The sequence below is a fragment of the Gossypium raimondii genome, chromosome 10 (genome assembly GCF_025698545.1).
Source record: "Gossypium raimondii isolate GPD5lz chromosome 10, ASM2569854v1, whole genome shotgun sequence".
NCBI classification, from domain to species: domain Eukaryota; kingdom Viridiplantae; phylum Streptophyta; class Magnoliopsida; order Malvales; family Malvaceae; genus Gossypium; species Gossypium raimondii.
Window position 1 is genome coordinate 35,522,611 of NC_068574.1, and position 19,291 is coordinate 35,541,901.

Here is a 19,291-nt window from a genome sequence, read left to right on the forward strand (position 1 = left end):
CACATTTTCAATTCAGCCCCAAAAACATCTTATGGCAAAAATTTCATTTATGCCCCTAAATTTTCACATATTTACAATTTTGCCCCTAGGCTTGTAAATTGAAAAGTACTTATTTTTCTCATTACTCAAGCCTAGCCGATTCATATTCCCTCTTATATCATCCCAAAATTTTCACTAAATCACATTTTTTCTTTTTTCCACATATTTTACAACTTTTACAAATAAGTCCTTTTATGTAATTTCACTAAAAATCACTTAGGAAAAGTTGTTTATTACACTTTAAACTTTCATATTATACCATAAAACATCAAAACACATGCAAGTCATTGATGGGTAAATTTTTAAACACAAACCCTAGCTTAAAATAATTGTAGAAATAGCTAAACCGAGTTACGAGGATCTCAAAAATGTAAAAAACATTAAAAATGGGGCTAAAATGGACTTACAATCGAGCTTGGAAGCTTGAAAAACCCTATCTATGTCTTTCTCATGTAAAATTCGGTCAAGGGGTTAAAGATGAGCAAAATTTGGCTTTTTATTTGGCTTTTTAATTCATTTAATCATCAAATTACTAAAATGCCCTGAACTTAAAAATATTCTATTTCACCTATTTCATGGTCATTTTTGTCAAACAAATTAACCAATGGTCTAATTACCTTTTAAGGACCTCCAATTTAAAATTTCATAGCAATTAGACACCTTTAGCTTCTAGAACTCAAGTTTTGCACTTTTTTTTACATTTTAGTCCTTTCGACTAAATTGAGTTCCCAAACGTCAAAATTATTGAACAGAATTTTCATGAAATCATTCCGTACCTCTGTAGATCATAAAAATATAAGAATATTAAAATTTTCCTCTTCGGATTAGTGGCCCCGAAACCACTATTTTGACTAGGCCCAAAATCGGGCTGTTACAACTAGCATGACATTATTGATAAAAAGTAAACGTGGCCATGAGTCATTTATCTTGGTGATAAATGAATTGATTACTATTTGATAGTAATTGACTTTTCATGAAAGAAGATGTAACGGTTACCATGTGATAAAATAGGACCATATTTGGCTGAATGAATTTTTTCCAAAGAGATTAAGGATATTCTAAGAGGGTAACATTGTGATGCCCCAACCTATCCCCTGTGGAGGGCCTGATATCGGTGCATTACAGCCAAAAGAAAATCACTTATTTTTGAAAAAGCATTGGGCAGAGACTCGAGTTATATTTGTTCAACTAGACATGCATAAGGTAATAATACTAAACATTTACAATTAATGGGCCAAAACATTTTGGATTATGAAAGCTTTTTCAAAAACGACTAAAGAAAACTATGATTGGGTGCATATGAGAGTTTACTTACAAAATAAAACTTCTTAAAAAAATAGTAAATCGATGAACTCGTCCCCCTTCATGTTTGTCATGCATAGTACTAAACATCAGAATCTTATAGCAAAAAGTATCATCTAGCGGAATCCTTTAAGTCTTCCTACTCCTTGGGAGATCCTGAAAAGGAACTATTAATGGAGTAAGTTCATAGAACTTAGTGAGTCCCAGTGCGAACACTCGGATAACTATGTGTCAGGCAAACAAATAGACCATTCCCCTTTAGTGGTAAACACGATTCGCCCATTGACGAAGACCAAACTTGCACAAATTCATAACAGACTAAGCTTTTTGGCGCATACATTATGCCCGTACGTTCATCCAAACAACCTTCTTTCTCTTAGCCAAACCCAAGTCCATGTTTAGAGGTCATTCATTCCTTTCATTTCCCTTGCCATGCTTGCCAATCTGGCTTGCAATGTACCTACCTTACTAGAGGCCATATAACCGTTGTTCACGTACCGCGATCTATCAATTCAATGCACTTTGCATCGAAGGCAATGCCATGAATTCATTATAGAGTCATGTTTCATGTACCGCAATTTGCCAAATCAATGGATATTCCATCGAAGGAAACACTATGAATCCTTTTCTTTATTTTGACCATATAGTTCTTTTTTAGAGTGAAAATGGGTAATGACTAAAGACAAAGTAAGGTTCTTCATTGCTTTCACAGACATGCAAGATTAGACTTTTTCATCGAACAAGTGAACTTACCTTGAATCATACATGAATAGAAGCACAATACACACACGTGGGGTATAAAGGAACTTGTTAGAAAATATAGCAAGGCTTAGACCATAGGTCCCTTGCCTTTGTCTTGAGAGCTTTCAGGAGTCTCTTGAGCTATGACATAAATAATCAACTCATCAGATTAGATCCTTCAGAAAAGCTAAGCAAGTTTTCAAGGATACTGAATTAGAAAGGCATAATTGCATAAAATACCCTCAAGGTTTATGAGTTTTTGGGTTTGAGCCCTTAACTTTTTTTATTAACACCCTCAACGTTACGATTTTTCCACAAATTAACTGATTTTTAATAGGAGACGTTAGTTGACTTTTAGTCAAACTACAAATCAACAATGTATCCTATCTGGCATTCCACATAAGCATGATGTCATAAATGACATAATCTATTTAATATTTTTTTCATTTTGTTTTCATCTTCTCTCTTTCTCCTTTCGTTCTGTATTCTTTAACTCTGTTAAATTTCAATAATTTCTTTTAATTCCATTAAGCTTCAAAAAATCTTTAGAATTTTGAGCTCAATCCTTTTTTTTCTGTTACAATTCATCGTATTGTATGGTGAAAAGGAGAGAGTATATGTGAAATAGAATCCATTATAATGAATCCATTGCTGAACTCAAATTTTGATCATGTTAGAAGGAAGAACAAAAAGAAAACATCAACAGCAGTAGCGATAGTAACATTGAAGATGAATCAACAGGGGCAGAACCAAAACCAGAGTAATAGTTACACTAGATGGAAATCCAAGGCGTAACAACAAATATATTTTTCGAAGCTGATTCAAGCTTTGAGCCAAGTCAATCTTAATAGTAACTATTCTTCTCATTCGACTCCACATCGTGGACGAGCCATTTTTGAAGCTGTTGATAGAGCTTTGGCTGTAGCGACTAAAGGGAGGATAATGTGGAGTCATGCTATTTTTCTGAGTTGTGTTAAGCTAAAGTTGAGGAAGGAGAAGGGACAAAGAAGTGGATTTGTTTCTACTGCAACACTGACTGGCGTTACCGGTAGAAACCTATCGAGGAAACAGAGATTTAGTGTTTTGAAATTGAAAGTGAAATTTGTTCAAAAGAAAGGCAAGGTTCTTGGTCGGTTGGTTCGCGGTTGCCGAAAACAATCGTTACTGATTATTCTCGAAGAAGCAACTAATTATATTGCCGCGCTTGAGATGCAGGTTCATGCCATAAGTGCTCTTGCTGATCTGCTTGAAGAATTCAATTTGAAATTCTGAAGATTTGTTGAAGCTCAGTGGAATCAAAATATATTATTGAAATTTTAGAGTTAAGAGGGAAAAAAATAGAGGATGAAAGGAGAATGAGAGAAGAAGAAAGAATATGAAAACAAAATGAAAAAAAATGTTAAATAGATGATGTCATTTATGACATCATACTTATATGGTATGCCACATAGACTACATTGTTGACCTGCAGTCTGACTAACAGTCAACTGACCTTTCCTATTAAAAATGGGTTGATTTATGGAAATTTTGTAACGTTGAGGGCGTTAATTAAAAAAAAAAGTTAAGGCTCAAACCTTAAAACCCTTAAATGATAAGGGAATTTTACGCAACTATGCCAATCAAGAAACCCAAAACCTAGAAGTTTCCTTCTAAACTAATCCTAGAGCATGAAACCTTAAAGCCCATTCAATAACCATGATAATAGCTTAAGGTTCATTGATACTTACCAGGTGTCAAATGTTAATGGAGTTTGCTAAATACAACAAACCTAAAACCTCCAAGCTATCTTTAGTTTTAGAGCTTTCCCGATGTTGTAGAGAGAATTCCGAGATAAAATACAGTTTGCCAAAAAAACACAAAGCTTGATCAAGAAGCCAATACTAGCTTTTTACAAGCATGGATAGGGAAAAACTTAATGGGAAAGTTTATTCTCCTCGCTGCCGCTCATTCGAAAATCATGAGTAATAACGTTCTCTCCTTTCTTACATGCTTGTCCCCTCAATATCAGATATCTCGTACCATTCTAAGTAACCCTTTCCAAGCCAACTATTTAGTTCAGCCAAAATAATAAGACTAATCATACAAAGCAATAGGCACTAATCGTCTATCAGTTGGGGTGGCATGTACTTTATAAAGGACCTCGTCTATCAGTCGAGGGCATACTCATAGTCCTCAAGCACTCAGCGAGTTCTTAACATTTTATTTGCATGTAGTTTATTCTATAAGCCTATCTCTATAAATAGTACTCAAATTGATAGGGGGTTACGCGCGGACTAAGATCGAGTTGTCAAGTCACGGGAAGCTCCTACAAAAACTCTAAACGCTTGGATCTAAAACGAAACAGAAAATTCAGCTTAGAGTCAATTAGATATGAAATAAAAACATCCAAATCAATAAAAGATCAGCCAAGAATTAAAAACACTTAGGAATAGCTAATCTTGGAAGCCAAGAACACGAAATTGAATTCAAGATAGGTTCCAAACAGCCGAATCTAAAAAGAAGAACATAAAACAGCAAGTTAATTTAAAAAAAAACTCATCAGATCACGAAATCAATTAGATCTAGGGTTTGGCCGGCAATAAAGACGGGTTTTTTGAAATCAAAACGTTTCTTGTTGTCCACGGTTGGTGTCGAACAGATTCTTGAAGGTTGAAAGGGGCTGGAGATGCAACAAGAGAGTTTAAACAAGTTAGATAATAAAATCGACACAAGCAGAAAATTAAAAAGATTGAACAGCAAGAAAAATAAATATAAAGTCCTAAGAAGCCTTGAAATCGAGAAAGATTTCACAACTCCCTTCAAACGGCTCTAATCTCCCCTCCAATGAAGAACAATGGCAAGAAGAAGGCTGAAGATGACTCCCACAATAAAAAAGATTGTTAAAACTCCTTCTAAAGAAAACTCAAGAGAAAATTCTTGGAGAACTCAAAGAGAATTTTCATCAACAAAACAAATCTGATTTCAATGTATTCTTCAAGTGTAATGTGTATAAGGGTGGCTGGCCAAGCCATACATATAGGCCTTCTAACTATTTTCCTAGTCCTAATAGGAAAACTAAAAAAAAACCTAATTTTTTTTACTTTCAAGGGGAAATTCGACCAAGGACTTTAAATGGGCCTCTTGGACTGAATTTTTACATAGAAATTTATTCATAAAGTCTAAAAGTTAAAACTAAGTATTTAAAAAATTAAAACTTAACAAATTGGGCCACTTTGACAATTTGGCCTGATTTTCAACTAAGTCTAATTTAAATTTCTTGATTGGGCTTGGAACATCTTATTGGGCCGTTTCTTCAAGCATTTGGGCTTGTAATCCGTTCTCTCCCAAAATTGGTTCGTTGATGCTTGTAACTGAGATCCAATGCACCTTAGCTGCAAGATTCGGTTTCTTGGACCAAGATTTCCAAGATTTGAAATCTTGATTTTCTTGATTCTTGAAATCGCTCAAAATAACAAAATTGGACCAAGATTCGGTTTCTTGATTTTCTTGTAAACAAGAAAGTGAATCTTGATTTATTTTTCCTTCGTGTACACATCTAAGGCCTTGCTAATAAATTCTTGAATGGTTCCATTTAGTTTTGAATGCATTTGTCTGGCCTTTGACCTCGTTATTGGGCCTTGTGGTAATTTGGGCCCATCACATCCTTGAGCTTGAATTATGCCTTTGTGACTCGTATCATTCCCCCCTTCCTTAAAAAGATTCGTCCTCAAATCTGAAAAATTAAATGGACTCGACTTTCCTCGATCGAACGGGACTAATGACAATTGAGTCCACTGAAAAGAATAGCCATGAGTTAGTAAATAGCAACGCAAACAAACTTGTAGTCCAATCATAAGCATAACAAAACAAGTATAACACATGCGAATGGACAGATTCAGATAACCATGCAAATAAGCTAATTTACTCGCCAATGCCTCGTCAAATATTCAAAACAAAGATGGACATGTTTTAAGGCATTCAATCATCTCAAATTGTTTCCACAAACCATGAATAAATCGCGAGTAATAAATCGAATGGTAAACGTAATCGTCACAAGTAGGTATTTGAAAAGGTTCACACAGTTCACAGAGTTGCATAATCATACAATGCATTAATCGATGAACTATAGATTCACTCACACATGCATCATAAAAATTATCAAGAACAATAATCTTTTTATCAACCATCAAAACAGATAAATCATCAATAAATAAAATAGGACAGTCAAGCACATTTCGACCTAAGTGTTTTACAAAAATTAAATCATCAACACGATCTTTGTCACTATCCGAGGGGTACAAAAGTGTTTCAAAAGTTTCAAGCATCTTACGTTTATAAGCAGAAGAATAAGGGTCGATTTTACCTTTTCCATTTAATACAAACCTTCGCTCATCGGGGGCATAGTGTAGTCGAAGCTCCGTTGTTGAGTTAACCTTTGTCAAATGGAACTCAAACTTCATGTACAACCACAGAAACTGTTTAAGGCACGAATATAAATTGAAAACAAATTTGGCAAATTTCGTTACCTTTTTCAAAAACCAAGTATCAAAAAAATAGAAAGTATTTGCACACAATATATGATGCTTGATTTTCCAACAAAATATACCAAAACAGATTCCGGGTTTAAAAACTTGATTTTATTAGTCATGCCGAAGTGTAACAAAGATTTCATTAAACCAATCAAGTTAAACCATGAGGATTTTTGCATACTTACCAACATACATTCAAAACTTTTTTTATTCACCAAAATAGATTTGCACAAATTCGCGGATTTTACACAAGGCAAATCAAGAGAATAACAACTCACGTTTCCTTTCGTAATGACTTTATCAACCATAATCGAAGAATAAAAATTAATCAGATCAAAATGAGGGGATCTTTTAAGAACTGAGTCACCAAAAGTTTTATCAATAATTTTCAAATCTGTACGGCACTCGGTTGCTAAAATTTCCTTACCTCGCTTACCTTCGGGCTCATGTAGTGTGATTTCATCTTTGCCTATGTTGATCGTATGTAAGTGTCTTTCATCGAAAAGGTGTTGAAGTTGAAAGTTATCTTTCGGTCTTTCGGGAACCTTTTCGACATCCTTCTTCATATGTGGCCAATGGAAGTGTTCTATCCCACGTAAAGGTGGTAAACCTTTAGAGGCCTCACTAAAAACATCCTCATAATCTTGCAAAAGACATTGAAACACACTAGGAAAATTTTCATTAATGTTAGATAAGAGATAAATAGTTTTGCCTAAACCTCACAAGGATACAAGGCTGTTTATTGAGTAGGGCTCTCCACACATCTTTTTTTGTTGTAATTAATTTTTTTCCTCTAGTTTTACCACTTGCGGATTCACTCACCTTTGGGCTATTTAAATTTTGACTTTTTTCACTACTAGCCTCTTTTCTCGTTGTCTTTTTTATTTGTCCTTTCTCTTTCACCCCTCACAAAATTTCATCATTTTTAATTGATCTTTATATACATCATTGGGATTTAAAGGAGAAAAAGTGAATTTTCGACCTTTAAACACAATAGAGTATCTATTGAGCTTGCCTTGGTGTGTAACATCACGATCAAATTGCCAAGGCCGTCCAAGGAGCAAGTGTGTCACATGCATTGGGACCACATCACACCATACCTCATCCTCGTAATTCCTGAGCTTAAAAGTGATCAAGGCCTGTTTTGTAACTTTAACTTCCTAGCATTCATTAAGCCACTGAAGGTGGTACAGCTTAGAGTGCTCGTTACAAGGTAACTTTAAAGAATCTACCAAATAACTGCTCACTACATTCGAACAACTCCCACTATCAATAATAAGTGAACATAAGTTACCTTTTATAAAAAACTGAAAATGGAAAATATTGGTCTTTTGGTTATCAACATCGTCTCTCATTTGGATGTTAAGGGTGCGGCGAACTACAAGGCATTGAAAATCCACAAGTTCTGGCATATCTGGATCTATTTTATCGGAGTCGAAAGTGTACTCACCATTATCTTTCATAAGAAGCAATCTCGTGTTAGGGCATTCCCTACTATAATGACCACGCCCTTTGCACTTGAAACATTCAATCTCACGAGTCCTCTTCACATTCGAATCGCCTAAATTGGGCTGCTCAGAAGGTGTTTGCGCTTTAAAAGGAGCCCTTTTTTTCCAATCTGATTGCTTACTTCCATTACTCAAAGAAGACTTATTAGTAACAAAAGGTAATTTTGAACTTTTAAAATCAGAATTGGAAGTATTACCTCTGTAATATTGTGAAGTAGAGAAGGAACCAAACCTTTGTTCCTTTAATTGCTGCTCGATCTCAATGGCTTTATGAACTGCTTCTTCTAAATCAATGTGAGTTTTTACCCTCAATGTATTAGATATTGGCCTATTCAAACCATTAATAAATCGAACCATAGTTGTTTCATCATCCTCCTCCACATTAGCTCTCTGAATGAGCATCTCCATCTCCTTAAATTATTCATCCACCGTCCTACTACCTTGAACAAGTCGTCTAAGCTTTGTTTTAACTTCTCTATAGTAATGAGGCGGAATAAATCTTTTGCGCATAACTTGTTTTAACTCCTCCCATGTCGTAATCTCACCTTCATGATTCCTATGACGATTTACCCCAAGTTGAGTCCACCAACTTAATGCATAATATGAAAACTCCAGTGTTGCTAATGCTACCTTTTCATCATCCGAACATTTATAATAGCGGAACATAAGCTCAATTTTAGGTTCCCATTCACAATAAGCTTCTGGATCATTCTTACCACGAAATTGAGGAATTGTGAACTTTGGTTTTGCCAAAGAGGGTTGCCACAATCATGAAAATCATAGTCAGTTCTAGGGACACGTTTAGGAGCGCGCCTATGAGCAGGAACCTGATTATCCACATCTTCTTTAATTGGACCCCGATACTGAGGCTCTTGATCCAATCGCATCTCATTGATAGTAGCATTCAATGTTCGAAGTTGTTGGAACTTTGCGAATGCATCATGGACATCATTATGGTCATTATCAACTTGACCAGTCCTAGACATTTTTTTAAAAACATGCAAAACAAACACTCAACACTCAAAGAGGAAAGTTAGCAAACCTCACCGTTAATCGCTCAAAAAGGAAAATAAAATTCTCAAAGAGGTAGAATTCAGTCTTGTGAGTTCTTTAGTAGAGTCTATATCAATCAATTAGAAAGTGTATGAACCGAAACTACCAAAGAATCCTAATTTGCACTAGGAGTCCAAAAAATGACGAGACACCAATTGATTCGTGTTGCACTGAGGAAGAATTGTGCACACGTTTAAATCTTACTAACACAAGAAAAAAGAAGGTGTTAGATATTGTAAAGGGATAATAAAAAGCAAACAAATGAAAACCTACAGCTAAGAATCAATAAAAATTGCTGAAACCTGAAAACTTGAAAAACTGCTGAGTAACTTGACAACTTCGTTCGAGGTGTTCCCGATCTCAAAAAATCACGAAATTTAAACTGGAATGTCATTAAATATTTTATATTTTATCTGGAAAGTTTCGGCACTAAACTCAACCCACTGAATATTTTTAAATTTTTTTCTTGATTTCGTCTTTTTCAATTTTTTTGACTATTTCTACTGATTTTTTTGCGGGAAATATTTTTTAATATTCTATCACAATGCGACAAATATGCATGTAAAATTTCAGAACAATTGGAAAATGTTTACCCACTCAAATGAATTTTTTTCCAAAAATTTTTCTGGGTAAAAACTGCTGTTGAATGTTTTTAAAAGGAGATCAGTTTAGAAATCACCCAAGAACATCCAAAATGCCCAAAATCTGATATCAAATGATAGGGGGTCGCGCGCGGACCAAGATCGAGTTGCCAAGTGACGAGGAAGTCCTATGAGATCTATAAACAACTTGGGTGAAATGGAAATAGAAACAACAAATTAATCTCAAAGATCAACAGATCTGTAACGAAACACCCAAAACAAGAAAGAATCAGCCAAGATTCAAAAAAACTTATTAATAGCGTTGATTGGAAGCAAAGAAAATGAGATCTAACGTCAATGAAGTGTCGCTTGCTGAATTTGACAAAGAAAACACCAAACAACAAGTTAAACTCAACGGATCAAGAAACCAAATTGGAATAGGAAATAGAATACTTGGACGGTAAGAAATCTGGAAAAATATGATTGAAGGACGTTTCTTGATGCCAAAGAATGTTGCAAAGACAGATCTTGAAATTTGGGAATGGCTGAAACGTAACAAGAACAATAAAACAAGTTAACCAATAAATCGGCACAAGCAGAAAAATTTAAAGAGAAATAAACAGCAATAAAGATAAGGAAAAATCCTAAGAAGCCTTGAAATTGAGAAAGACTTCACAACTCCCTTCAAACGGCTTTAATATCCCCTCCAGTGAAGAACAATGGCAAGAAGAAGGCTGAAGATGGCTCCCACAATAAAAAAGATTGTTAAAACTCCTTCTAAAGAAAACTCAAGAGAAAATTCTTGGAGAACTCAAAGAGAATTTTCACTCAACAAAACAAATCTGATTTCAATGTATTCTTCAAGTATAATTTGTATAAGGGTGGCTGGCCAAGCTATACATACAGGCCTTCTAACTATTTTCCTAGTCCTAATAGGAAAACTAAAAAAAAACCTAATATTTTTTACTTTCAAGGGGAAATTCGGCCAAGGACTTTAAATTGGCCTCTTGGACTGAATTTTAACATAGAAATTTATTCATAAAGTCTAAAAATTTAAACTAAGTATTTAAAGAATTAAAACTTAAAAAATTGGGCCACTTTGACAATTTGGCCTGATTTTCAACTAAGTCTAATTTAAATTTCATGATTGGGCTTGGAACATCTTATTGGACTGTTTCTTCAAGCATTTGGGCTTGTAATCCATTCTCTCCCGAAATGGTTCATTGATGCTCGTAACTGAGATCCAATGCGCCTTAGCTGCAAGATCCAGTTTCTTGGACCAAGATTTCCAAGATTTGAAATCTTGATTTTCTTGATTATTGAAATCGCTCAAAACAGCAAAATTGGACCAAAATTCGGTTTCTTGATTTTCTTGAAAACAAGAAAGTGAATCTTGATTTTTGTTCCTTCGTGTACGCATCTAAGGCCTTGCTAATAAATTCTTGAATGGTTCCATTTAGTTTTGAACGCATTTGTCTGGCCTTTGACCTCGTTATTGGGCCATGTGGTAATTTGGGCCCATCACGTCCTTGAGCTTGAATTGGGCCTTTGTGACTCGTATCACAAATACCCTAGACTATGCTTAACAATATGTTACAACTTTCCCCCACTTAGGGAATTTTGTTCCCGAAATTCATACCTAAAAATAATTGCGGGTATTGATTTCTCATTATGCTCTCCCTTTCACGAGTGGCTTCTTTAGTGTTGTGATTACTCTATAGTACGTTCACCAAGGTAACGCTTTTATTCCTCAGCTCTTTAACTTTCTTTGCCAAAATACGGACTAGCTCTTTCTCATAAGATATATTTGGCTCAACTTCAAGCTCTTCGATTTGTACCATGTGCTCAGGGTTGGATTTATACTTATGTAGCATCGATAAATGGAACACATCATGAATCTTTGATAATTTAAGAGGCAACGCCAACGTATACACCACTGGACCAACTTTGTCCAAAATCTCATATGGTCCTATAAGTCTGAGGCTTAGCTTTCTTTTTTGATTGAAGCGTATAATCCTTTTCCAATGGGAGACTTTTAGGAATACTTGACCACCTCTGGACGTACTAATGTCTAGAGTGTGAATACTTCAGTAAAATATATATAAATTAGGCATCATCCACAAGTGTACTTGTCCAATTGTAATATAGTTACAACAGAGTAGGTGAGTACTTCGTGGATCGTACCCAATGGAGACTAATGCTAGATCAATTTTAACCTAAACATTGAAAGATCTAATTAGTGCTCTAAATGAGTTATAGTACGAAAAAATGAATAAATGGGATTTTAGTTTTTTTATAATAGTAAAATAATAACAAATAAATAAATAGCAAGAGATTGAAAAGTAGAATTAATCAAATCTGATTATAGGTGATTAGCTTGCTTCAGAATCCATATCAACTGTCGCTTTGAGTTTATCATCAACCAATTAGTCACCATCCCAGTAGGATCTTTCAATCTTCTACTAAAATAACGAGTCGACAATGACTATTTATCTTCCGACCTTATAGTCCAGACGGGCTTGGGGTAAAGGTGTTCACGGATAGGCCATACCAAATTTGGGTTAATTCTCACCTTGATGACTTCCTAGGGTTGTCAGGCATAGGGTTTAGGTTCTTACTCTCCCAAACAGCTGATTCTTTAAGTAACACTATAAAACAATTAATAGATAATACTTCTACTTGGTAGTCTCCCATAGAATGATGAGTTCCTCATGGTTTTCAGAAACTATATAGAACCGATATAAATAGTAAACATGATAAATGAATTGAAAGTGTAGCGTTTAAGAAGAATCCTAATTTGTATTAAGAATGAGTGCGAATCCATAAGTTTGATTGTCTCCACAAATTAGATCTCTCGAGATAAAACAAAGAAAAAGCTGAAAGTAAATCTAAGTCTAAAGTAAAGAGAAAAACTAAACTGAAATTAAAAGAGAAATTATAAGCTAAGTAATTGGTGTCCATAATGTGTGGAAAATGAGCTTATTTATAGATTTTAGGTGGTCGTCGTCCTTAGCCCTAGGTTAGCTAAAGATCTTGAGCTTTAAGTTTGATTGTGCAAACCAAAACGCCCCGCCCCCTGGCTCATGTTAATTCCCATCTAGAGTCGATGTCATGACACATCAGGGTCTGTGTCATGACAAAGGAGTCAGTATATTCCTCTTGGGATGTCTTCAAGGGTATGTCGTGACACCCTTCAGCTATGTTGCAACGTTGAAGGCAACCTCAGGATTTCTCCATTCTACTCCCTATTTTGTGACATCAAACCCTTCATGTTGCAACATAGTGACCAGTACCGATTTAGTACGCCTTATAATTATCTCCTACACACTTGCAAAGTTCATTAGCTCACCCTTAGGCCTTATTCGGCCCCCAAGGTCGATAAAAGACTCAATTTGCACATTTTATTGACTTTAATAAAACTTACAAAAACATAATTAAAACCTAATGATAATGCTTGTTTTCAAGCTCCTAAAGTGAGAAAATTAGTTTAATTTGCTACACCAAATTATGGTAGATCAAACTCTTGCACACTTAAGTCATTGCTTGTCCTCAAGCAACATGAACAAAAATAAAAAAAATTGAAGAGACGACCCTTGAGCAAATTGAATGCAAGTATTGATTTTGGACCACATGACTAGGCATTTCATATTTACGAATAACTTTGACATGATGAATAATTGATTTACCACTTTTGACCTCAAACATCTAAGTTTAGTGCATTACAAAGTATATAAGCATTAAGGGCCCCAACTGTAGGAATCCATCAACAAATCATACAAGTAATTTGATTATCCTAGCAAAATACAAATAGCAGTTTATGTGATTGTTTAATATAATGTCCATTCATGCATAAGGATATTTAGGTCACATAGGACTTTTTGGATTGTAACGTTTTAAGGCTTAGGACAAATATGAAATTTGAAAATAGTAAGCATCAAAGGGGCTACAAACACGAAAATAGTTTGGCACATTGAATCGATCCCAATTCTTCCCCTTTAACGACCCTTACCCGCTCACCACCTTATTTTTCCTTCTCTCACCTCCCTTGTTTCTCTATATAGGAAATCATAGCATAACATAGTAACTATGGCTAGCCTACAAGTTTCTATGCACTTAATGAACGAGTTTTTCTTATTCTTATGACTTTGTCACTTTCTTTTTCAATTCATCTCACTCACAAATGCTTGCTTCTTTTCAACAACTGTTTCTACTCGTATTGATTTTCTTTTTGATTTTTTTCTTTCGTTCTGCACTTTTTGGGCTAACCTATAGTTCCTATATCACAATAATCTTTCATATTTTACTCTATTTTTACAAAATTTACCGTGATATATCTACTTAACCCTCAATACGTATAGCCAAACATCTATAGTCGTGCAGTTCATGATAAAAGAAAAAAGGTAAATACAAATTAACGTTCCAAGCTCAGGTTTTGTAATAAGGTTCATCAAGAAATGTTTTTAGGCTAAAAAAATGGTACTAAAGGTGAATAAATACAAGTAAGCTTTTTGGCTCTAGATGTGTTCCAAACAATGCCTTAGGTCATCCTTAAATATCTCAATATGTACAAATTTAATCAACCAAACAAACTCAAATTCAACCATTTATCATTCATATTAGCATGCTCATTTCCTTATATTTTTTTATATCATTTGGTACAGTTAATTGTTTAATGCCTAATTACAGTGTAACATATAGAACTTAGTAGTCTAATAATAAAAATTTAAAATCACCTGTCATCATGCCAAATTTATTTATAAACACAAGCAACCTATGTACATGTTCTAAACCAATCACTTGTATTTCTACAAGCTCAAGCACACAAATGACAAGAAAATTCAAAAGAAAAACATAATTTAGACAAATTTTCTATGTTGCCCCCACACTTTAGTTAACACATTGTCCTCAATGTGTAGCCCGAAAAAGAATAAGGAAAGAAGTTACCCGATTGATCGTGGTTGTGCTATCTGCTATTAGTGGGTGCTTCTTCTTTTACTCGTCAATAGTTCAAATTTGTTGTGTTTCCTTCATGTGGGATTCTTACATAGAAAAACAAAACCAACCACAAAACAAAACAACTAAAAATTTATTTATGTCCTATTCCTAAAAACAAATTGAAATCATCTTTAAGTTTAATACAACCCAAAACAAAATTAAATTCTAATCATCCTCATAATCATCCATCTCATCGCATCCGTCTCCATTTTCTTCATCTTCACTCTCGTGCTCTCCTTCTTCTTGTCAGGGTGGCGTAGGCCAAAACATGTCTTACGTGTTGTTAAGGACCCTGATATTGTTCTACCTTGCAAATTCTTGAAATATTGGCTCTGACTCTTTCATCCACTATATCATCCCCAGTTTAGGATGGCTACTCTCACCAACTTCCTATTGAGCTCGTGCCAACCCTTGTGGTGAAGCTGGTGTAGCCGTCGCTTTTTCTTGTTGTTTGTTCCAATGTTTTATTTGTTTGACTCGTAGCTATTTGTACCGTTGAAACAAAGTATCGCCAATAATACTTTGGGATGGTTTTAGCAACTTCTTGATGGATGCCATGGGCACGCCTACTCTTTTGCATAAGGTTGTCACTAAGTGGGGAAAGAATACTCCGACTTTTTGGCCACTAATACAGCTCTTTATGTTTTGATGGATCCACTTTTCAATACACAGCTACTTTTTCTGCAGAATAACATAAAGTAAAACTACTCGGAAGGTATTAACATTAGACACATTGAAAGTAGTGACTCTTTTGGTGCATACAAATTGAATCCATATTTTGGCCTCTGGGAACATGATAGCTTGATTGAAGGAGGTTGGGATACTACTACCTGGGCAGTATTTCCATTTACCTCTTCCCTCTGTTAAGTAATTTATAATATTGTCCATATCTATGTCCCTAAAGTATTCCAAATCAGTTTCATCGATAAAATCTTGGTCATATAGTGGAGCATTGTAAAAATCGTAAATAATTTGAGGGGTTATTTTAACTTCTATCCCTTGCACTGATATAATATCCTATATATGGCCATCAGTATTTCTAAACTCATGATCCCACAAAGATGCATAGAATTCTTGAACTATCGGGACCATAGCGATATCTTTTAGGATTGTCCAAAAATGTTCCCACCTATTGTACCGAACTAAAGGCTATATCTCCTTACACATGATCATCGATGGATCAAATCCCCTATCTTGAATGAATGTTTTCCCTTGAAGTTCATTAAAATATTTTCAATATCAAGTTCAAAAAACTAGAGGGATTTTGACCCGTCAATAGTTTAGTTTCATTAGTTCTCCTAACTTTTCTAGGAGGCATTATTGTTAAACTATGAACTAAATCGAAATATCAAGTAAAGAAATTCGTTGGAACAGTAAAAATCTAAGTTAGGAACCCTTAACCTTGTAGAGTTTGTTGAATTCCTCGTTTCATGTGGCGTCTATTGTTCCTTGAATGTTCCCATTTTCCATTGCACCAAATATGATTGAGAGATGGAGTTTGTAAACAAGAAGAAGTGAAAACTAGGTTTTTAGGGTTTAAAAAAGTTTAAGAAATTTAAGAAGGTTTGGGAGATTTAAATGGTTAAGAAGTGTTTAAATAAGTGAGTAATGCGTTTTTAGGATAAGAAAGGTGTGATTATATGGTTAAAAATTGGCCAAAACGGGTTTTAAAGTCGTTGGGTTATGCTGTCGGGTCTGGTCACCTGTAGAAAATTGCAGCGACATCTCAACATAGGGGTTCCATATTGCGACATCCCTGCCAGTGTTCTGACTTTACGACACAGCACCATCGTGTAGCAACACGTATTATAGATTGGAAAACTTGGTGAAACTGTCTTCTATGTCGCAACGCGGAAGGGCCATGTTGCGACATCGAAGTGCTTTTTCCAATTCTAGCATTCTGTACAGAATGTTGCAACATGGGGTTGTCGTGTTGCGACACCAACTCTGTTTCAGCCCAATTTTCCATCTTGAAGATGTCTTGATCTAAAAATAAACATATATCAACAAAAAGTTAGAATCTAAACTATATGGCTAGTTAAGTATACAATAATATATAGGAAAATTGAATTTTAAATGTCATCTTGTTTTACTGCTGGATTCATCTAGTAGTTCCACCGTCGTATTCCCACTTGCATCTCTTCCTCCATTTGTCCACCTGCCATCATGTCCTTTCATCCTTTTTTGCCTGTATCTTTCTTTAACCATGTATTAATCATATTAGGCATATCCTTGGATTCAAAGCAATTGGATTCAAAGGTTACTATGGAATGACATTGCTCCCCCAGTTTCCTACGGTTCGCCTCACTTTGGTGAGACCTACATTTGAAAGTTTTAGTTTAACCATTAATTTTCATTTTTAACTCATTTTTCTCTAAATCAATGGTGGCTCTTGAGGTGGCTAAAAAGGATCTTTCTAACAAAATGGGTATCTCCCTATCCTTTTCAAAATCTAAGATGACAAAATCTACCGGGACAATAAAACTACACATCCATTCAGTTTATACTAGCTCCTAAATCACATAGAGCTCTCGAAAAATGAATGCTCCCTATCTCTATCATTATTGTAAAGCTTCCTAGGTCTTTTAGTTTCTAGGGTACATGTTTAGAGATAATAACACTACGGGATGCATTGATGTTGACTTGCTCTTCTACCTTAACTTTCCTATGCCAAGACATAATTTCTTTTAAAAATTTGGCATACTTTGGAACTTTCTCGATTAATTCAATTAACAGTAGGTTGACATTCAATGTTTTGAACAAGTTTAGAAAGCTTATAAACTTGTCCTCATCTCGTTGGTGTTTCTTTCTAATCTGGAAGGAAACGTTATCTGTGTGTTATTGGCCAAGTCTTCTACCTTCTTTTTTGGTTCAATTACAGGTTCGATGACCTCTTCTCGTTCTGGTTCTTGATCAGCCTCTTGGGTTTTTTTTGAAGAGCCTTCTAAATCCCTCTTGTATCCTCTGGTATCAAGTTTGTCGGGGTACTCATGATTTTACCCAAATAGAGTGCGATCACTTTGACTTGCTCCTTCCCTTATTTTTGAGGATTATTCTCCATGTTGCTAGGTATGCCTGTGCCAATTTGCCTTTTACTATCTCCCATCATACTAATTAATTTACTCATTTGGTCCTCCAGTTTAGTCAATGTTCTCGATGAATTAGTGCACTCAGATTGCACCTATTTTACTTCTGTTCTCATTGACTATATCTCCCCTCAATTTGATCCAGGCGTTGGCCACATACAATATGGTCATTTGGGTTGATCCTATCTTGAGGTTTTTGCAAATAAGGAGGTTGCTAAGTAGTGGTTTTAACTTGATTCGAATTACCTCGTCCCTGAATTCCTCCCCATCACAAGTTTGGGTGACCTCTCCAACCATGGTTGTAGGTATTTGAATAAGGATTTCCACCCATATTCTCGATGTAATTCACATATCGGTAGGATTGTTGATGTAATGGAAGAACGATTTGTCTCCTTTATACACAGACGGTACACTATTTGAAGATTCAATACAGTTAAATCTATCCATTAACTTCTGGTATTTATCATCTTCTTGAATAGCTTTTTACCGTAGCTGGTTTTTGGCCATATGTGAATCATTCAATAGGCCACTAACAGGAGTTCAATGCCATGTTTTCTATCCATTTGTACGTATCCTTCTACGTTCTATTCCTAAGGGCTCCTCCTACTACTCCATCTAATTCAGATCTTGTATTTGCATCCAACCCGTTGTAAAACACCTGCAATCGCATCCACTTAGGAAATCCGTGGTGCGGGCATTTCTGGATCAACGTTTTAAAGCGTTCTCAAGCCTCGTGAAAACTTTCCCTTCCATTTGTCTAAGAATAATAATTTCTCTTCTTAGTTGAACCATTTTGCTAATAGGGAAAAACTTTTGTAAAAATTTTCCAGTGAACTCATCCCATGTCGTGATAGAACCTAGTCCTGGGTGTCTAACCAAGAAAAGACGTTATCAATTAAAGAAAAGGGGAACAATTGAAGACAAATAGCGTTATCAGTGACCCCATTGTTCTTGAAAGTATCACAGAGTTGGAGAAACCATTTTAAATGATAACTCAGATCCTCTATCATTGTGCCCCTAAATTGTAGATTATTTTGGACCATCTGAATCATTGTTGGTTTTATCTCAAAATTGTTAATTGTAATAGCCAGCCTCCTTATGCTTTCTTGAACCATGTATTGACTTGTTAATGCGTAATCTCTTAGGGTTCTCTTGTTACGAGCCATCTGTAAATCTGTAGGTAACTGTGGTGGTGTTGGTGGATATCCTAAAGTGTTATTGTTAGCTTCGTCGAACAGCGGGTTCTCGTATGGTACATTGCCTACAGTAGGTGCTGGTGGATCATGCATTTGCTGTTACTACTTCTGTTGTTATTGATGATTTCTACTAATTATTCTCTTCGGATCTGTAATTGGCTTTATAGGTGTTTCGCTACTGTGAGTCATACACTAGACCCAAAAAGCAAAAAAATAGTAATAACAATTAAAATTGTAGCTATAACCTAGAAATTTCCTAACTATTCCTATTGAAGTGTAAAA

The 19,291-nt window shown here is 35.2% G+C and overlaps 1 pseudogene; it reads left to right on the top strand.

The window, feature by feature from the left end:
* The first annotated feature begins 2,721 nt into the window (after positions 1-2,721).
* LOC105775458 (transcription factor bHLH147-like) lies at positions 2,722-3,354 on the top strand (annotated as a pseudogene).
* The last annotated feature ends 15,937 nt before the right edge of the window (positions 3,355-19,291 follow it).